Source organism: Pleurodeles waltl, chromosome 11 (assembly GCF_031143425.1).
Source record: "Pleurodeles waltl isolate 20211129_DDA chromosome 11, aPleWal1.hap1.20221129, whole genome shotgun sequence".
Taxonomy (NCBI): domain Eukaryota; kingdom Metazoa; phylum Chordata; class Amphibia; order Caudata; family Salamandridae; genus Pleurodeles; species Pleurodeles waltl.
The window spans coordinates 761,019,686-761,039,589 of NC_090450.1; positions in this window are offsets into that span (position 1 = coordinate 761,019,686).

Genomic DNA, 19,904 nt, shown 5'->3' on the forward strand with positions numbered 1-19,904 from the left:
ATGTGCACCTTAGGTAATAATATTGTCAACAACAGCAACATTTATGTGGACCATTGGAACAGTGTTTTAGCCTCATATGCCTTACACATCCCATTTGTAGGTGGTAAGTATTTGTGTACTTTGCAAAAACATCTCACTGTGTGTCTGTCACGTAAATGCAGGTTGTTGATACACTTTTGTTACACTGAGAAACTACATTTTGCTCATCATACCATTGCAATGGATGAAATTGGTGAAGGTGCACATATAAAGACAGCATGTTCAAATAACTTTAGCTCACTCTTCTTCAGCTTCCAAAAAGTAAATTTGGGATTTTATGGTGACATTATGGCCCTCATTATGACATTGGCGGTAAATACCGTGGTGATGGCCGCCAGCTTGCCGCGGTGACGAATATCCGTTAGCCATATTATGACACACACACACCAATCCGACAGAATACTGCCACATAACCAAATCCACCAACCCAAAGGCCAACTATTGGCGCTACACACAGCCTCGCTCAGAATGGACATCCACATACAAAACAACACTACATTAGCCAATACGAAAAACACACACCTGACACCCAGAGACACGCCACACCCACCCACCCACAGCACTATAAAACACACATCCACAATACCCACAACCCTTTAGAAACAACAATGACTGCCAGGAGATTGACATGAACAGCACAGAGACAACTATACACACACACCACTTACATCCATACATCCCTCACGCACCCCACATCACACACCCCACCACATTACTCAACACACTTTCACCAACACACATTACACAACACCCATGTCCCCACAAAGGCACCCCCGTTTCACAGATGAGGAGTTAAGGGTCATGGTGGAGGAAATTGTCAGGGTAGAGCCACAGCTGTTTGGAGCACAGCTACAGCAAATATCCATTACAAGGAAGATGGAGCTATGGCAGAGAATCATGGACAGGGTGGACGCCGTGGGACAGCACCAAAGAACAAGGGACGATATCTGGAAGAGGTGGAACGTCCTACGGAGGAAGGTACGCTCCATAGCAGTAAGGCACCAGCTTGCCATCTAGAGGTCTGGCGGTGGACCCCCTCCTCATCCCCCACAGCTCACAGCATGGGAGGAGCAAGTCTCGGCACTACTGCATCCTGAGGGACTCGCTGGAGTAGCCGGAGGACTGGACACTTGCAAGTCAACATTTACTACTTATCACCCTCCATACCTGCATGCCATCTCACACCCTCACCCTCACTCCCATCACTCCACTCGATCCCACACACTGCACCTACACATAAGACTAACCACAATGCCTAGCCCTGCATGCCATACCGATGCATGGGCATCCCTCCCAGCCCTGCATGGACACTCATCACCAAAGCATGCACAGCATAGGGAAACTAACAATTACACAATACATCACCCTACACAAGCAAAAGTTGGCAGGGTAACAGCAACGATAGAGGGGAAGACAGGGATGTACAATATGTCACAGACATGAAGCATAATACATTACTTACATCACCACAGGTGCCCCAGTTAATGTCAGAGGAGAGAAGGTGCCACAACAAACCAGTCCCTCAACAGAAGATGCCCCCAGTGATGACAGTAACTCTCGACTTCAGGATCTGGACCAACAAACAGGCCCATTGGGGACCACTGGACAGTCGGTCACCCAAGCACACTCACAGTCCACCACAGAGCCTCCCCCACCAGTATCCAACATCACAGCAACCCACCCAGCGTACCCACACCTCTGTTCCCAGGACACGTCAATCAGTAGTGTGCGCACTTGTACAGGGACTCCAGGCCACACATCTCCACCCAAGACAATCAGGGACCTGGGGTCAGCGGGCACACCGTTCAGGGGACAGAAGGACAGGCCAACAGGGACACTGGGAGGACAGCTGTGCACCAGGGGGAGGACAGGCCTAGGGAAACGAATCTCCAGGGGGCACTCTTCAAGATCCTGAGATCCTACCAACATTCCCAGGACATGATGGGACAGATCCTTGACAACGTGCAGGAGAACAGGCGGCTGCAGGAGGGACAGTATCAGGGAATCAGGGAGGACTTGCGGACCATTAACACCACCTTGATCTCCATAGCAGGGGTGCTGGCAGACGTGGCCAACATCATGAAGAAGGCAATAGCACAGCAGATGTTCTGTTGTTCTCATCCTCTTCAACCTCACTGTCGTCAGGGTACACTGCTGCCACAGGGGCATCTCCAGTTTCTTCCTCCTGCAGAAAGGGTACATGCCGTCTGAGGGCCAGGTTGTGCAACATGCAGCATGCCACTAATATCTGGTAAACCTTCCCGGGTGAGTACCACAGGGATCCACCTGTCAGATGGAGGCACCTGAACCTGACCTTCAGGAGGCCGAAGGTCCTCTCGATGATTCTTCGGGTTCGACCATGTGCCTCATTATAACGTTCCGCTGCCCCTGTCCTGGCATTCCTCACAAGGGTCAGCAGCCACGATAGGTTTGGGTAGCCAGAGTCACCTGCAAGTATTGAGGGAAAACATTTAACCTCGCACAATGCTATAAGGATGACACCTGAAGGCATACACTAACATACAGTGGTGGGGACCATGGCTCACCTATTAGCCACACCCTGTGCCTCTGTAGCTGGGCCATAACATTTGGGATGCTGCTGTTCCTCAGAACAAAGGTGTCATGCACCGACCCAGGATACCTAGCATTGACATGGGAGATGTGCTGGTCCGCCAGGGACACCATTTGCACATTCAGTGAGTGGAAACTCTTACGATTCCTGAACACCTGTTCATTCTGGCAGGGGGACTAACGCAATATGTGTTCCGTCAATCCCCCCAATAATATTGGGGATATGTCCCATTGCAGAGAATCCGGCCTTCACTGTGGCCAAATCTTCCACCTGGGGGAAAGAAATGTAGCTGCATATGTGTTTTACCAGACAAAACTCTTGTCAGCACGATTGAGAACATTAGCTGTGACATTCCTGCTGCCAAGCCCATTGTCACTTGGAGAAAATCTGTTGCCAGGAAATGAAGCACTGATAGCACTTGCACAAGAGGGGGGGATCCCAGTGTGATGACCGATAGCAGATATCAGGTCTGGCTCGAATTGGGCACACAGGTCAGTTATTGTGGTCCTGTCCAGTCTATGGGTAAGTATAATGTGCCTGTTCTCCAGTGTAGCCAAGTCCACAAGGGGTCTGTAAACGGGGGTATGCCTCCACCTCCTACTCATCTGCAGCAGTAGGTATCTAAGGGACACAAGAGTGAGTAGGCTGTCACAATTTGAACAATGGAACCACAACTTCAGTGTACATAGTGCATTTATGTGATGGGACAGTAGGAATGGCAAGATATGTGCTAATCTGGGCAGTGACACAGTTAATGTTGATATGACCGTTGTCTTCCCCCATGAAATGGTGACCGCCTGTCCTGTATGTAGGGACAGGTGGAAGTGGGGTAATTCCGCTGACGTTGGGTGTCATGGCGGAAGGCTGTCTTGCACCGCCATGCAATTCCTCATTGGATAATATGGAGCTCTATAGAGTACAGTGGCCAATGGGTATCTGCGCCGTCGGTGACGGTGTACACCACCGCAGAGGTGACCCCCATTTTCTATCTGATTCCTCACTTGTTTCCTGACCTTCAACAGAAGAACACCTACACTGCGTGTGCTGCTGTGACCTGTGTCTGGAACCTGCCATGGCCCGTGTGACCAGGAAAAGGGCCCCTGCCTTCACTTCGGAGGAGTTGGAGCGATTGGTGGATGGGGTCCTACCCCAGTAAATAATGCTGTATGGGCCTCCAGACCAACAGGTGAGTACATTTTGGGCACTATGGGGGTGATTCTAACCCTGGCGGTCGGTGTTAAAGCGGCGGCCAACCCGCCAACAGGCTGGCGGTCAAAACAATGGAATTCTGACCCTGGCGGGAACCGCCAACACAGACAGCCACTTTAACACTCCGACCGCCACGGCGGTACAAACAAACAGCGCGGCGGTCACCGCCAACAGCCAGGCGGCAGACAATGTACCGCCCACACTATCACAACTCACCAATCCGCCACCTTTTCCGGGGCGGGAGCACCGCAGATAAAAACACGGCGGAAACAGACTACGAACGGGAAAACGCACACCACTACGCACTCCAGGAGGAAGGAGGACAGCATGGAACCCGAATTAAACATCCTACCTGCTCTCGTCTACCTTCTCATCTACCACGAGTACGAAGTCCGGCGCAGACGACAACGGTGAGTACTGCACCTACGACACACGGGAGGGGGGAGGACGAAAGGTTACAGGCACACACATATGCGACCCCCCCCCCCAACTATGTACACACCAATGCAGAGCAACAAGTCACAGTGACACCACCCAAACACCCCTGAAAAATGCTATGACATAATCAAATTTGGAATAAATATTTATGTACCAAAAAGCTCCTGAAAATTATCGTACAACCATGAAAGATATTTACAAGAAAACAAATTATATACACATCAGTGTATAACTGAAGTAACAAGTCCTGCACATCCTACGAATTCATCATGTCCGTGGGGCAAAGTTTTGAGAAACAAGGGCAAAGCCCACACAGGAGACCTGAGTCCTTTGGAGAGAACACTGCAGGGGCATCAGATGTAAAAACTACACGCACCTCAGGGGGAAGGGAAGGGGGGGGGCACCACAGCCACATGAGTCCACGACGCCAGATCCACGAGGAGCCACCATGCCCACTGTACCATCCTGGGGAGTGCAAAGCCACAGTCTCTCAATGTCTTCACAGTGGGTGGGCTGCCCACTGTACCATCCTGGGGAGTGCAAAGCCACAGTCCATCAGGTGGATGACAGTCTCCACTGGTCAAGGAGGAGGCATGGTGGGCACAGTGAACCATAAACAGTGCCTGAGACGGCGGTGCCCAGCGGAGCGGTGCTTGAGACGGCGGTGCCCAGCGGAGCGGTGCTTGAGACGGCGGGGCCCAGCGGAGCGGTGCTTGAGAAGAAGGGCCCAGCGGAGCGGTGCTTGAGATGAAGGGCCCAGCGGAGCGGTGCTTGAGATGAAGGGCCCAGCGGAGCGGTGCTTGAGATGAAGGGCCCAGCGGAGCGGTGCTTGAGAAGAAGGCCCAGCGGAGCGGTGCTTGAGATGAAGGGCCCAGCGGAGCGGTGCTTGAGACGGCGGTGCCCAGCGGAGCGGTGCTTGAGACGGCGGTGCCCAGCGGAGCGGTGCTTGAGACGGCGGTGCCCAGCGGAGCGGTGCTTGAGACGGCGGGGCCCAGCGGAGCGGTGCTTGAGAAGAAGGGACCAGCGGAGCGGTGCTTGAGAAGAAGGGCCCAGCGGAGCGGTGCTTGAGATGAAGGGCCCAGCGGAGCGGTGCTTGAGACGGCGGGCCCAGCGGAGCGGTGCTTGAGACGGCGGTGCCCAGCGGAGCGGTGCTTGAGACGGCGGGGCCCAGCGGAGCGGTGCTTGAGAAGAAGGGCCCAGCGGAGCGGTGCTTGAGATGAAGGGCCCAGCGGAGCGGTGCTTGAGATGAAGGGCCCAGCGGAGCGGTGCTTGAGATGAAGGGCCCAGCGGAGCGGTGCTTGAGACGGCGGGGCCCAGCGGAGCAGTGCTTGAGATGGCGGGGCCCTCTTCAGCGGTGCCTATCTTCACGGCGGGGCCCTCTTCAGCGGTGCCAATCTTCACGGCGGGGCCCTGTTCAGCGGTGCTCTTCTGCACTGCGGGCCCTGTTCAGCGGTGCTCTTCTCCACGGCGGGCCCTGTTCAGCGGTGCTCTTCTGCACGGCGGGCCCTGTTCAGCGGTGCCTATCTTCACGGCGGGGCCCTGTTCAGCGGTGCTCTTCTGCACCGCGGGCCCTGTTCAGCGGTGCTCTTCTGCACCGCGGGCCCTGTTCAGCGGTGCTCTTCTCCACGGCGGGCCCTGTTCAGCGGTGCTCTTCTCCACGGCGGGCCCTGTTCAGCGGTGCTCTTCTGCACGGCGGGGCCCTGTTCAGCGGTGCCTGTCTTCACGGCGGGGCCCTGTTCAGCGGTGCTCTTCTGCACCGCGGGCCCTGTTCAGCGGTGCTCTTCTCCACGGCGGGCCCTGTTCAGCGGTGCTCTTCTCCACGGCGGGCCCTGTTCAGCGGTGCTCATCCAGCAGGTCAAGGGAGCCAGACCTGGCCTGGACTCCCTGCTCAGTCGCCCTCGGACCGTGACGTTTCTGGACCCTTCGGGGACGGACTCCTGGCCTCCTTAGTGTCCTCCTTCCCAGCTGGGATGTGGCATGTGGGGTCCACCTTCTCCGCGCTCCTGCTGCCCTTCCGCTCCTTTGATGGGGCTCTCGGGCCCTTGCCTCCCCTAGATGGTGTGGCTGGTGAAGTGGCCGCACATTGCTCCTTGGGGGCAGCCCTGTCAGTCCTCGCACGGCGGCCCTTGTTTTTGCGGGTCCTCTTGCCGGGGGGGCTGGACGTGTCCTTGCTGCTGATCGATGTGTCACTGCTGGCAAAGGGTGGACTCCAGAACCCATGCACAACAGTGACACTCGAAGCTGGGCTGGTGGTGGCTGCGGTGCTCTTGGGACTCTTTGCAGATGGAGGGGGGAGCTCATCGGAGGGAAAGAGGTCAAGATTAGCCAGGAACAGCTTTTTAGGTCCAAGGTAAAGGGTAGGAGAAGTGGTGATGGGAGTGGAGGAAGAGGATGTGGTTGTAGGAGAGTCAGGTGTGCTGTCATTGGGTGAAGGTGCTGGTGCTGTAGGCTGTCGTGAGGTGGATGTCTGTTGGGTGGGTGGCTGCCTGCGTTTGTGTGTCTTGGAAGAGGGGGTGACAGACACAGTGGGAGAGGACACAGGGGACGTGTACATGGCAGTGGGGGTGGTGACTGCACGAGTGTGGACTGTACTGGAGAGTGAGGTGGTGATGGAAGCACTGGCTGATGTTGGGGTGCATGCAGGTGTGAGTGTAGACGTCACAGGGAGGGAGGAGGGAGACGAGGAGGAGGGGGACACAGGGGTGGTAGTGACTGTTGGAATGTCTGCATCTGGGTGTTGCTTGGGTGAGTGTTTGTGGGATCTGTGGTGCTTGTGTCTGGATGAGCTGCTCTTGGGTGTTGAGGTGTGTGCAGGCTGGTCTGATGGTGTGGATGGGATAGGCTGAGGAACAGGAGACAGAGACAGGCTGGAGGCAGTAAGAAGAGGGAGGCTGGAGACAGGGACAATGGCTGCCGTCAGTGCTGAGGCCAGAGCAGTGAACGCTCGTTGATGGGCAGCCTGACCCGAATGAATGCCCTCCAGGTACGCATTGCTCTGTTGCACCTCCCTTTGCACACCCTGGATGGCATTCAAAAGGGTCGTCTGCCCAACAATGAGCGTCCTCACCAGGTCAATGAGCTCCGCACTGAGGGCAGCAGGGGCAACAGGGGCAGGGGCTGAGGTGCCTGGGGCGAAGGAGACGTGCGCCTTCCTGGGCGAGCGGGCACGGAGCGTAGGCTGAGGGGCTGCTGGGAGGGCGGTGCTGGTGCGCTGGGTGGCGGCTGTACCTGTAGAGGAGGGGGGCCCGGATGTTGCCGCCACCGCTAGGGAGCTCCCATCCGAGGACGTGTCGCTGTCGCTGCTCTCACCAGCGGTCCCCGTCGTGGTGCTCCCCTCGCCCTCCGGATCACTGGTGCCCTCGGTGTCTGTTCCTGGGCCCACCGGGGCCTTGTGTCCTGCAGCTCCCTCGTGCTCCGATGCCAAATCTCCTCCGCCTGATGATGCTAATGCACACATGCACAAGAAGATGAAGAGAAAGGGTGGGGGGAGAAAAAAGAAGACCAGGTTGAGTGCATGCAATGTCAACACCGTTGGCGGAGAGGACAGACACAGGAGCCTCATGCACTAAGCCGCGCATTCGGGGTACACTACTCAGTACTACTGACTAGGACAACAGGCCAAGAGACGTCAAACGCGCACATGGGTGATGCTGGACCTTCAATGGCTGTACTTGTCACCCTACAGAGGTGGGGGCCGGGGGCACAGGGCCATGCCTAAGGGAGAGGACTACACTACAGAAAGCGCCCTGGCCTAATGTCACCCACAGCCCTCCTCCCCCATCCAGACGCCTCCACTGCGCAGAAAGATAGGAGAATGTGGTGATACTCACCCCCTTGTGTCTGCTGTGATGTCTTAAAGCGCCCATCCAATTCAGGGTAGGCCACCGCCAGGATCCGGGACATCAGGGGGGTCATGGTGCGACTGGCACCCCTCCTAGGTTGGGAGGCCATCCCCAGCAGTGTTTCTGCGGTCTTCCTTGTTCCGCGGCGGATGTCCTCCCACCTCTTGCGGCAGTGGGTGCCCCGTCTGTTGTGGACCCCCAAGTTCCAGACTTCCTTGGCGATGGCACGCCAAATCTCGATCTTCTGATGGGCGCTGACCTATTTGACATGTACAGGGTGGAAAGGAGGAAATCATCAATGACCTGCATGTTAGATGTGATTGCCCCCCCCCACCAACTTTGCCATATGGCACATGCTCTCATCTGTCGTGCGTTGGCCTCCTCATTCGCCCCCCACCCCACCAACTTACATCCACCCCAATCCACACAGGCATAGCCCATTCCATGTGCACCCGGTGTACTCACTTGTTGGTCTGGAGGACCGTAGAGTAGCGCATACTGGGGGAGGACCCCATCCACGAGCTTCTCCAACTCTTCAGACGTGAAGGCAGGGGCCCTTTCCCCAGTCGCAGCAGCCATTGTCACTTCCAGACCGAGGTCACAGCAGCACTTGCAGTATAGTTCCTCTCCTGTGGATGATCAGGTCTCGAGTGATCAATCAGCTAGGAAATGGCGGTCACGCCCGCTGCGGTGCGTACCGCGGCGGTGCGTACCGCGACCGCCGGCGCACATCGTCATTGGCTCCTGAAACCCATAGGGTTCAATGTTAACCAATGCGGCTTTGCGCCGTGGTCTTCGACCGCCTACCGCCACAGTGTGCCCCGCCAGCGCATTGACCTCACATCCCATTGTCCCACTTCACAGGTCAGGCAGCCGCCATTTCAAGGGCCTACATGGCTTAATTTTGACTGCGACACACATGCCTAGGCCTTGCATTGCCACACATACACGCCTTTCAACCCATTGCCATTCTTTAACTGTGCAAGATGTCTGTACGTACCTGTGGTTTGCCTGACTCTGTGCTCCATGTTGTCCTGCCTAGGCACCGTCCGCTGGGACTTGCGAGGAGAAAGACGAATCCTCGCGTGTACCGACCGCTGGTGGACCTGTTGACAATGGAAGAACGCCATATAATACTTCGATACAGACTTGACCGTGCCACTATCCATGAACTGTGTGCCCAGCTGGAGCCAGCCCTGATGTCCCCCATCCGCCAACCCACAGGGATTCCCCCTCTGGTGCAGGTTTTGTCAGTCCTCCATTTTTTGGCAACTGGGTCATTCCAGACAACAGTGGCCATGTCATCTGGAATGTCTCAGCCTATGTTTTCAAAGATTTTGAGCAGAGTGTTGTCTGCCCTGATGAAACTCATGCGGAGCTACATCATTTTCCCAGAGGAGGGTGACTTGCCTACAGTGAAGAGTGATTTCTATGCCCTTGGACCTATCCCCAACATCTTTGTGCCATTGATGGGACCCATGTGGCTTTGGTACCCCCAAAAGACGATGAGCAGGTGTACAGAAACAGAAAAAGTTATCATTCGATGAATGTCCAGGTGGTCTGTTTGGCTGACCAGTACATCTCCCATGTAAATGCCAAGTTCCCAGGGTCAGTGCATGACGCGTATGTGATGCGAAATAGCAGCATCCCCTATGTGATGGAGCAGCTACAGAGACAACGTGTGTGGCTAATAGGTGACTCTGGTTACCCCAACCTGCCTTGGCTACTGACCCCAGTGAGGAATCCCCGGACGAGGGCAGAGGAACGGTACAATGAGGCCCATGGGCGAACTAGGAGGATCATCGAAAGGACCTTTGGCCTCCTGAAGGCCAGGTTTAGGTGCCTGCATATGACAGGGGGATCCCTGATGTACTCACCAAAGAAGGTGTGCCACATCATCATGGCCTGCTGTATGCTTCACAATCTGGCATTGCGACGTCAGGTTCCTTTCCTGCAGGAGGATGGTGCAGATGGTGGTGTTGAAGCAGCTGTGGAGCCTGCGGAGAGTGAAGAGGAGGAAGACTCAGAGGACGACACAGACAACAGGGACAGAGTAATAGAACAGTATTTCCAGTAGCACACAGGTAATAATCACCCATGCCATTTTACATTTCCTGAAAGCCTCCTGCATCTCAACTTTGTCGATTTCCCCCCAGAACTATAAACATGATGTTTGATTTTCCCTTCCCTTTTCTGTGCTGTATGAGCCACTGCGTGACCTCGGCTTGGTTGGCCCATGGACTAATGCAAAGTTACCTCGGTATGTGTAATTCACAATGTTAATTATACGTAATTGATATGTAATGTGTCATTCATTTGTAAATAAGACAGGCTGAGTCCTGATTGATTTCAGTGCAATGTGTGATTTATTATTAGTGCATAGATATTGGTACATGATAGTGAAACAGTGATGGGTGGGGGTGGAGTAATGTCCATGGCGGAGTCCAGTTCTCAGTCTCACAGGTGCATTGTCCATATGCCTGTGGCAGGATGGAGCAGGGGCAGTTCAAGGTTTGACAGGGTGGCAATGTGGAACAGTGGGAGGACTTCAGGGGGTATGTGATGCTGGCGGGGGTCTTGACATCCTACTCTGTCGTTTTTTTTTATCTCAGGCTCCTTTTGCGGGGCGGTTGTTGTTCAGCAGGAGGTGGGGTTCTGGTGGGCTGTCGTTGTGGTGGGGCCTCCTGTTCACTAGCGCCGGCGGAGGTGGTAGGCTGTTCCTGTTCCTGGCTAGTGACAGGGGCCCTGTGTGAAGCCACATGGTCCCGAAACGTGTCCTCTATACGGTTCAGGGCCTGGACTATGCTCCCCATAGCGGTTGAGATGTTGGTGAGTTGGTCGCTGAACCCCATGTAGCGTTGCTCCTGCTGTGCCTGGATCTCCTGGAACCTGGCCAGTACCATCGCCATCGTCTCTTGTGAGTGGTGGTAGGCTGCCATGATGGTGGTGAGGGCCTCTTGGAGAGTGGGTTCCCTGGGCCTCTCCTCCCCCCCCTGTCGCACAGCAGCCCTCCGAGTTGCCCTGTTTCCCTGGGCCTCTGTCCCCTGGACGGTGTGCCCACTCCCACTGCCCCCAGGTCCCTGTTGTTGTTGGGTTGGTGGGTTACCCTGGGGGCCCTGTAGTGGTAGACACACCGCTGCTTGACCTGTCCTAGAGACAGAGGCATGGTCCCGCTGGGTGGTAGCTGTGCTGTTGTTCCCAGAGGGGGTTGGGTCTGCAGTGGCCTGTGTCTGGGTGAGGGGAACCGACTGCCCAGAGGTCCCCGATGGTCCGGGCTGGTCGTCAGGTTCCAGGTCGACAGAGCTGCTGTCATCACTAGGGGCCTGTTCCGGGGGTGGGATGGACATTTCTGGTCCCTCCTGACCGGTGTGTTGTCGTTCGGGTCCTGCATGGGGTAAGAGGGTATGGTTATTGTTTCTGTGTGTGCATTAGCTTGCGTTTTATGGGTGCCCTTGTCCCCCAGTGCTGGCATTCCCTTGGGGGAGGTGTTGTGAGGGTGTTTTGTGGGGGGGGGATGGGTATGTGCAGTGGTCATGCTTAGGTGATGGGTGTCCATAGTTTGGGGATGGCATGCAGGGGTTGGTGTTGGGTGGGTTGTGCTGGAGAGACATTCTCAGGGAGGATGTGTGCTGGGGGGTTGGGGGTGAGGGTGGGGGTTAGCATGCTGGGGGGGGGTGAAGTGGTTGGCCTTGTACTTACCAGAGTCCATTCCTCTGTGTACTCCAGCGAGGCCATCAGGATGCAGGATGTTTAGTACCTCTTGCTCCCATGTTGTGAATTCGGGTGGAGTGGGTGGGGGTCACCCGCCAGTCTTCTGCACTGCGATGTTGTTTCGCGAGACCATCGAGCGCACCTTCCCCCGTAGGTCGTTCCATCGTTTGCGGATGTCCTCTCGATTTCTGGGATGCTGTCCCACCGCGTTGACCCTGTCCACGATCCGCTGCCAGAGGTCCGCCTTCCTTGCTATGGTGGTGTGCTGAACCTGTGAGCCGAAGAGCTGGGGTTCCACTCTTATGATCTCCTCCACCATGACCCGGAGTTCTTGGTCCGAAAAGCGTGGGTGCCTTTGTGGTGCCATGGGGTGGTGTGTATGAGGTGTGGGGTGGTGTATGTGATGATGTGTGTGTTGGTGTGTGGTGCTTTGTGCTTCTATGTGGTGTGTGTGATGTTGTGGTGTGCCTCTGTGTGTCTGGCTATCTATTCTCTGATGTGTCTCTCTCTCCTTCGACTCTGGTTTTTGTTGGTAGGGGTTTGTGGGTGATGTGGGTGTGTGTTTTATATGGTATTGGATATGTGGGAGTGGTGTGTGTATGTGTTTCAGGTGTGTGCCTTTCAAATTGTCCAATGTGGTAGGGGTTTGTAAAGGTGTCTGTATTTTGACCGCGGCGGTGTGTACCGCCAATGGAATACCGCGGTTGAATGACCGCCGAGTGGATTTGCGGGTCATAATGGGATGGGCGTATTTCTGTTGGCGTGGCGGTGGAGGTTTGGTCTTCTCCAGTTTACCGCTGGCCGCTGATGTGGCAGACTGCAGTGGAGGGCGGATTTTTGGAGGTTTTGCAGTTGTGGGTCAGAATGTCCGTGGCGGCTGACCGCGGCCGTGGCGGTATTGTGGCGGCCTTCTGACCGGCGGTAAGCGGCTTTTACCGCCGAGGTCAGAATGACCCCCTATGCATGTGGGAAGAATGAATGGAGATGTGTATGCAAGCATTGTGTCATCGGGCGGATGTCTTGTGGTGGTGTTCATGGTGGGCACCGGGCGATGTGTGTGCCAATGGTGATGGAAACGGGATTGCTGGGCCATATGTGTGACAGGCTGGATTGTATGTATAGTGGAGTTCTCCTGTCTGTATTACCTCTGCAGTTCAGCGCCCATCGAAAGAAGGGATTATGGTGTGCTATCGCCAAGGATGTGCGGACCCTGGGGATCTATGGCAGGTGGAGCACCCACTGTCAGAAACGGTGGGAGGACCTGAGACTCTGGGCACGGAAGACTACAGAGGCCTAGCTGGGGATGACCTCCCAATGAAGAAGGGTGCCCAGCGGAACCTGACCCCCGATGGCCCACATACTGGTGGTGGCCCACCCAGGGATAGATGGGCACTTGAGGAAATCACAGCAGCCACAAGGGAGTGAGCACAGGGGGCATTATTAAAATATTTGGCAGGTGGCATGGGATCCAGGTGGTGGATGTGAGTTAGTGGGTTCCCCGTAAGGCCAGGCCAGACATTGCAGCGTGAGTCAACTCTAGGGTAATGGGTGTATGGCAAATGCAGGAAACCTAGCTTGTTAGCATTCCATATGGGTCCTAGGAGGGGTGCAGTTGGCGGTGTGTGACCCTCATCTTGCCCTGGCATCTACCCAAATCACTGGCAGTACAATGCATATTGTTGAAGTCTGTTCCCTGTGTGTGACGGGGCTGTGAATGCCAACTGTAGAGTTGGTGCAGTAATTGACCCAGTGTTTCCCTTTCCTCTCTCCCTCACTTTTTTCTTCTGTCATCCTGTCCATGTGTGCATTAGCAATACACCAAATAGTACTATACAGAGGGGATTAATATATATAGGTTTATATCACAGTGAAATATTCATTTAATCACTGGACAAATTTACTTTGTTTCCTTCTTTTTATCCTTTAGTAGATATCTCTCTTTGTCTCGCTCTCTTAATTTAGATAATTGACATGAAAAAGACACACATCTTAATCACATACAATATATACAAACCTCTGCACATATAACTATGAATATCTCCATCCATAATGCATATGCCACTTGGCATTTAAAATTCTGAGAAGTCTTTTGCACTGACAGTTTCCACTTAACAATTCTTAAATGTATCCACTGCTAAACCTTTACCAGGCACACAGTCTTTCAAATGAGGTAGTGATATTCAGTACTGCCTTTTCTTGGATTTTAGTTCCTGATGGTTATATGCAGTACTATCCCGTTTTCATCATCTCCTTTATTCCAGAATTCACACAACACTCCTCAGGTAGATAGTCGACACGTTTTGGCCTTTCAACTTCTGGCCTCCTCAGGACATTGGAAACCGTGCCTTTTACTTGTATCCAAATGGTTTTTATCCCTTTTGCGAGACTTTTGACAGCTCAACTAACCTTCTTCAGTTAGCCTGTTATTCATACCATTGCCATCGGTTGGATTTTGCGTTTAGTCTGATGGGCGCACCACAGCGCCACATATAGTATCGCTAAATTGCTTTGGTCTGGCTAAGCAGCCTATCACTTCAAGCATCAGCGTTTGTGTGCCTGGTAAAGGTTTAGCAGCGGATACATTTAAGAACTGTTGAGTGGAAACTGTCAGTGCAAAAGACTTCCCAGAATTTTAAATGCTGAGTGGCATATGCATTATGGATGTAGATATTCATATTTATATGTGTAGAGGTTTGTATATATTGTATGTGATCAAGATGTGTCTTTTTTATGTCAATTATCTAAATTAAGAGAGCGAGACAAAGAGCGATAACTACTAAAGAATAAAAAGAAGGAAAATAAGTAAATTCATCCTGTGACTAAATGATAATTTCACTGTGATATAAAAGTATATATATTAATCCCCTCTGTATAGTACTATTTGGTGTATTGATATATGGCCCACATACAGCGGGGTTATAAGGGCTCCCCAGATGGTACAGATCATGTATGCATTTGCATCATCTGGCGGAGAAGCAGCGGCACTGGCGACAGAGGGAGCCACATCCCACAGGACCCAGGAGGCAGAGTCCACCGATGCCGAGGGAACCAGTGGGAGGAGGTCGAGGGGAGCACTATGGCGAAGACAGGAGGTGACAACACAGACTCAGATACCTCCTCTGATGTAAGCTCCCTGGTGGTAGCGGACACTTCTGTGACCACCTCAGCTGCAGGTACAGCCGCCTCCCCTGTACCAGCACTGCCCTCCCAGTATCCCCTCAGTGAGTTGCCCGTGCCCACTCACCCGGGAGGGTGAGCATCCCCTTCGCCCCAGGCACCTCAGGCTGTGCCCCAGTGAGCCCTGCTGCCCTGAGTGAGGAGGCTATTGACCTCCTGAGATCCATTTCTGTAGGGCAGTCAACCATTGTGAATGCCATTCAGGGGCTATCATCCCAGATTTAGAAAAGCAATGCATTCCTGGAGGGCATCCACAGTGGATTGGCGGCCCAACAGAGATTGATTCAGGCTCTGGCCTCTTCTCTGATGGCAGCTATTGTCCCTGTTCCTACCGTCCCCCCTCCAACTACCGCTTACCAGTCCCAGTCTCCTCAACCCCAACCCATCCCATGCACACATACAGATGAGCATGCAACCAAGACAACACCCAAGAGTGGGACAGGCAAACACAGGCACCACACTTCATCCCACAAGCACTCACGTAAACACCAGACAGTTGCAGACGCAACCACATCCACTAGCTCCCCCTCCTCCTCTTCCACCTCCCTCACAGTCACGTCCACACTCACACCTGCATGTACTGCATCAACATTTACCACCGGCATCACCACACCAAGCAGCACACACACTTCACTAGCAGACACCTCCGCAACATCCATGCACACGTCCCCTGTGTCCTCCCCCACCCTGTCTGTCCCCCCTAAAAGACACTCACCCAACCAACAGCCATCCACCTCACATCAGCATACTGCCCATGCACCTGAACCCAAATCCAGCAGACATACACCTCCTACAACCACTCCCGCACCGTCCACTCACATCCCTCCTCCTTCCTCCCGCCCCACTGTCCCTAAGAAGCTTTTCCTTGCCCAACTATACATCTTCCCTCCCCTTCCCCCGTCCTGCCCGTAATAGCATGGTCCCAATGACTCAGCCCAGCACCTCAGCCAATCAGTCCATGCGGACAGTGGTGGCATAACCTAGTCGTGGTGGCAAGTTAGTGAAGGATCCCACTCCACCAGCCAAGAAGGTGACGGATCCCACACCTCCTGCCATGAACGAGAAGGAGCCTGCACCCCCTGCCACGAAGGGGAAGAAGCCCTCAACTCCTGCCTGGACAGCTAAGGGACACGCACAACATGCCATGAAGGGGAAGAAGCCCTCAACCCCTGCCAGGAAGGGTAAGAATCCCATGCCTCATGCCATGAAGGGGAAGAAGCCCTCAACACCAATGGAGGCTGTCAGGGTGGCACATCCACCACCACCAGTGGTAATAGGCCCCCACTGCCAGCTGAGGAAGTACATCCCTCACCACCAGCAGAGGCTGCCCAGGAGGCACCTTCACCTGCCACCACAGTTCATCCCTCACCACCAGCAGAGGCTGCCCAGGAGGCACCTTCACCTGCCACCACAGTTCAGCCCTCACCACCAGCAGAGGCTGCCCAGGAGGCACCTCCACCTGCCAGCACAGTTCAACCCTCACTACCAGCAGAGGCTGCTGAGGAGGCACCTCCACCTGCCACTACAGTTCAGCCCTCACCTCCAGGCGACACAGTGCAGCCATCACCACCAGCGGAGGGCATGTAGGCCACCTTCCAGGGGCTGCTGTACAAGGGCCCCCCTCCAGGAGCCGTGGGCATGTTCCCCACCTGACAGACTGTGGCCTTGCACTCCCCAGCACTGACAAATGGGCATGGAGCCCCCTTGAGAATCAGTGGGAAAGTCACCCACCTGAGAGCCTGTGGCCTTTCGCTCCCCAGCAGCTGACAAATGGGCCAGGAGACCCCTCCAGAACCAGTGGGAAAGTCACCCACCTGAGAGACTGTGGCCTTGCACTCCCCAGCACTGACAAATGGGCATGGAGCCCCCACCATGAACCAGTCGGAAAGTCACCCACCTGAGAGACTGTGGCCTTGCACTCCCCAGCACTGACAACTGGGCATGGAGCCCCCTCCAGAACCAGTGGGAAAGTCACCCACCTGAGAGACTGTGGCCTTGCACTCCCCAGCACAGAGAAGTGGGCACGGAGCCCCCTCCAGAACCAGTGGGAAAGTCCCCCACTCCAGAGACTGTGGCCTTGCATTCCCCAACACAGAGATATGGGCATGGAGTCTCCTCCAAAACCAGTGGGCTTGTTCCCATATTCGGCTGAGGTGACCCCCCACTCTCCATTTCCCTGAGGTGCCTGCCCACTTGCCAACTGATGCCCCTGCAGAGTTCTATCCAGATGAAGTCAGGATTCAAGTTGGGCCTTGGACTGTGCCCTTGGCCATGTGGGCCCTTAGTACATTGGACTGGGCAGTAGTCCTTTTTGTACATTTGTACATATCTGTTTCACGTACAATTGGATTATTTAGTAGCTGTTTATATCAATGCATTCACATTAGTGCATTCTTGTTTCCTTGCATTATTGTGCCTTGTATTGTGTGCCATTGTTTTTAGTGTGCAGCTGGTTGTGTATATGGTGTGTATGTGTCGGGTGTGTGTTGTGTGTGTGTGTGTGTCACTCTTGTTTTCCTCCCTCGCTCCCTTGTTTTCTAAGCGGCTGTACTCACCGTCGTCATCTTTGTCAGCGTTGGTGTTCCAGGTGGAGCATGACATAAATGAGCATCGCGAAGACTTGCAGTTCCGGTTTCATGGCGGCATGGTTCTTCCCTGTGTCTCTGATGGTGAGTCCTTTCTCTTCTGTGATGCGTTTCCGCCAGACTTTTGAAGGCATTGGTACCGCCCCGGAAAGTGTGGTGGATTGATGTGTCAAAATATGGTGGGTGGCACTTTGTCTTCCGCCTGGCTGTTGACGGCTACTGCAGAGGTGAGTGTTTTTTCCACCCTGGCGGTTGGTGTGGTACATTGACTATCTATGGGAGTTATCACTGCCCTGGTCATAATTTGGTGGTAATTACTGCGAGCCTGTTGGCGGTATTACCGCCACTTTATCACTCACCACCAGGGTGATAAGGAGGGCCAATGTCTGTAGGCATTTGAGAAACAAACATACAAATCTCAAAATAGTTTTTGAAAATGTATATTTTTTTATTCCGGACATTCAGATCTTCACATTACATAGTAGTAGTTTTTTTTTTTTCTCCATAAAATACAACATATGGCAAATTATGATGTTTTGTGAGCCAAAATACACGGTTACACATGTGACTTCACATTTGCATGTATTTATTGAGCTAAATGAGGAGGAACAAATTGCCATTACCAAATGTAGCATGACATTTTGGAGTACAAGTGGACAAGTTAACCTACTTCACAAACAAACAGTACCCTACTGGGTTCCAAATAAGGTGGCATAATGTCCTACATATGACAGATAGAAAAACTGGACAAATATTTATGGGGGAGTTCATCATTAGAATCTTTGGAACTGTACAGCTTCCTCCTCTGATGAGTTTTCTGCATCCCCTGGAAGTTGTGGTGTTAGAATGGAAGGCAGCTGAGTGATGTTACTAGCATCAGGCACACACACATCAGAGGCAGAAGATGAGGTAAATCCCATGTTCTCAATAGCATTTGTGAGTGCCAGTAGGGGAGCATGGTAGCCCCTGGCAAGAGTTTACTGGTTAGCCAACAAAGCAATGATGTTGCTATTGAGGGCACTAGTTGATATCTTGAAAGAGTTAATCTTGGCCTTCAAGGGCTGAATGGAGGTATTGATGGCTCATCGCTGCCTGACAACTTCACTGGTATTAGATGTAGAAGGATGGTGTTGTTTTTCTTTCTGCATCATTACACCAGTGATGTCAGCTAGAGAGTCATCAATCCCCTGGAGCCAAGAGTGGGTGTCTGTGATTGCCTTTGTCAACCCCTTATTAGGGATAAGACACCTACAGATTCCTTCAAGAGTGCCCAATATCATCTCCATTTCCAACCGGACTTCATCTGCCATTCACTGCTGAACTCCTACCACTTGCCATTAAAAAGTAATTTGGGGGTCCTCAGAGTCCTCAGCTGTTATATGGAAGGTTTATTGGCCATGTCAGATCTGTGTTGGTTCATCTGGATACCCAACAATATTCTCTTCCTTTGCCAAGACCAGAGGAGAAGCTTCAAAGGTGTCCAATGGCTGTTGGAAGGTGTCTTCATCCATGGGTGACAGCATGGTGTCCTTAAACAGTTGAGTGTCACAGACAAGCTGCTCTCCAGGAGATGTTGTTTGTCCCTCTGGAAAGAAATAGAAATATGTTACAAAGATTCCATGATTGAATATGAAATAAGTGATTTCTGTTACATTCAGGCATTATTTTTCTTCACTTTCAAGTACATAGGGATTTGTGTAACGTATTTGTCTACAAGTGAATATGGCCTTTTTGTATTATTGTTGCTTTTCACATGGCAAAACATGTACATTGATCACACAAGCTCAGTATTGACTAGGGGCCTATTAGTGTAAATTTCACACAACACAGCTAGGCTGCTTGCTGCTGTGCCAGAAAGAGTGAGTGCAGGAATGGGCCACATTGAACATGGTACTGAGCACTTCTGCTCTCTGACTGCACTGATACAACATTTGTTGCCTGGCAACAGTGAGGGGACCATTGCACCATGTAGGGTGCCTACTTTTGCTCTAGTAATAATTTTGTGCACCAACACTAGCCAGAAGATGTAATGCACCATATATTGTTATACATCACACATTCCAGCATTCTACCTTTCACACAGCACAATACACCACACTGCCTTTCTGTGCTGTCTCGCAGGCAATTTGGGCATGATTGTGCTCTAGGGGCCATATTTCACAAACATGAACACAATACACAGCAAGACATATTGCACTGCCTGAAAGGGGGAGGATAGGTATCTGCCAAAGCTCAAACTTTTCAGGGAATCCTGTTGATTCCTAGCACACACACAGTTGTTTCCAGACTCCACAATACAAGAAACTAAGGACCATCTCTGAAGTAGATTGC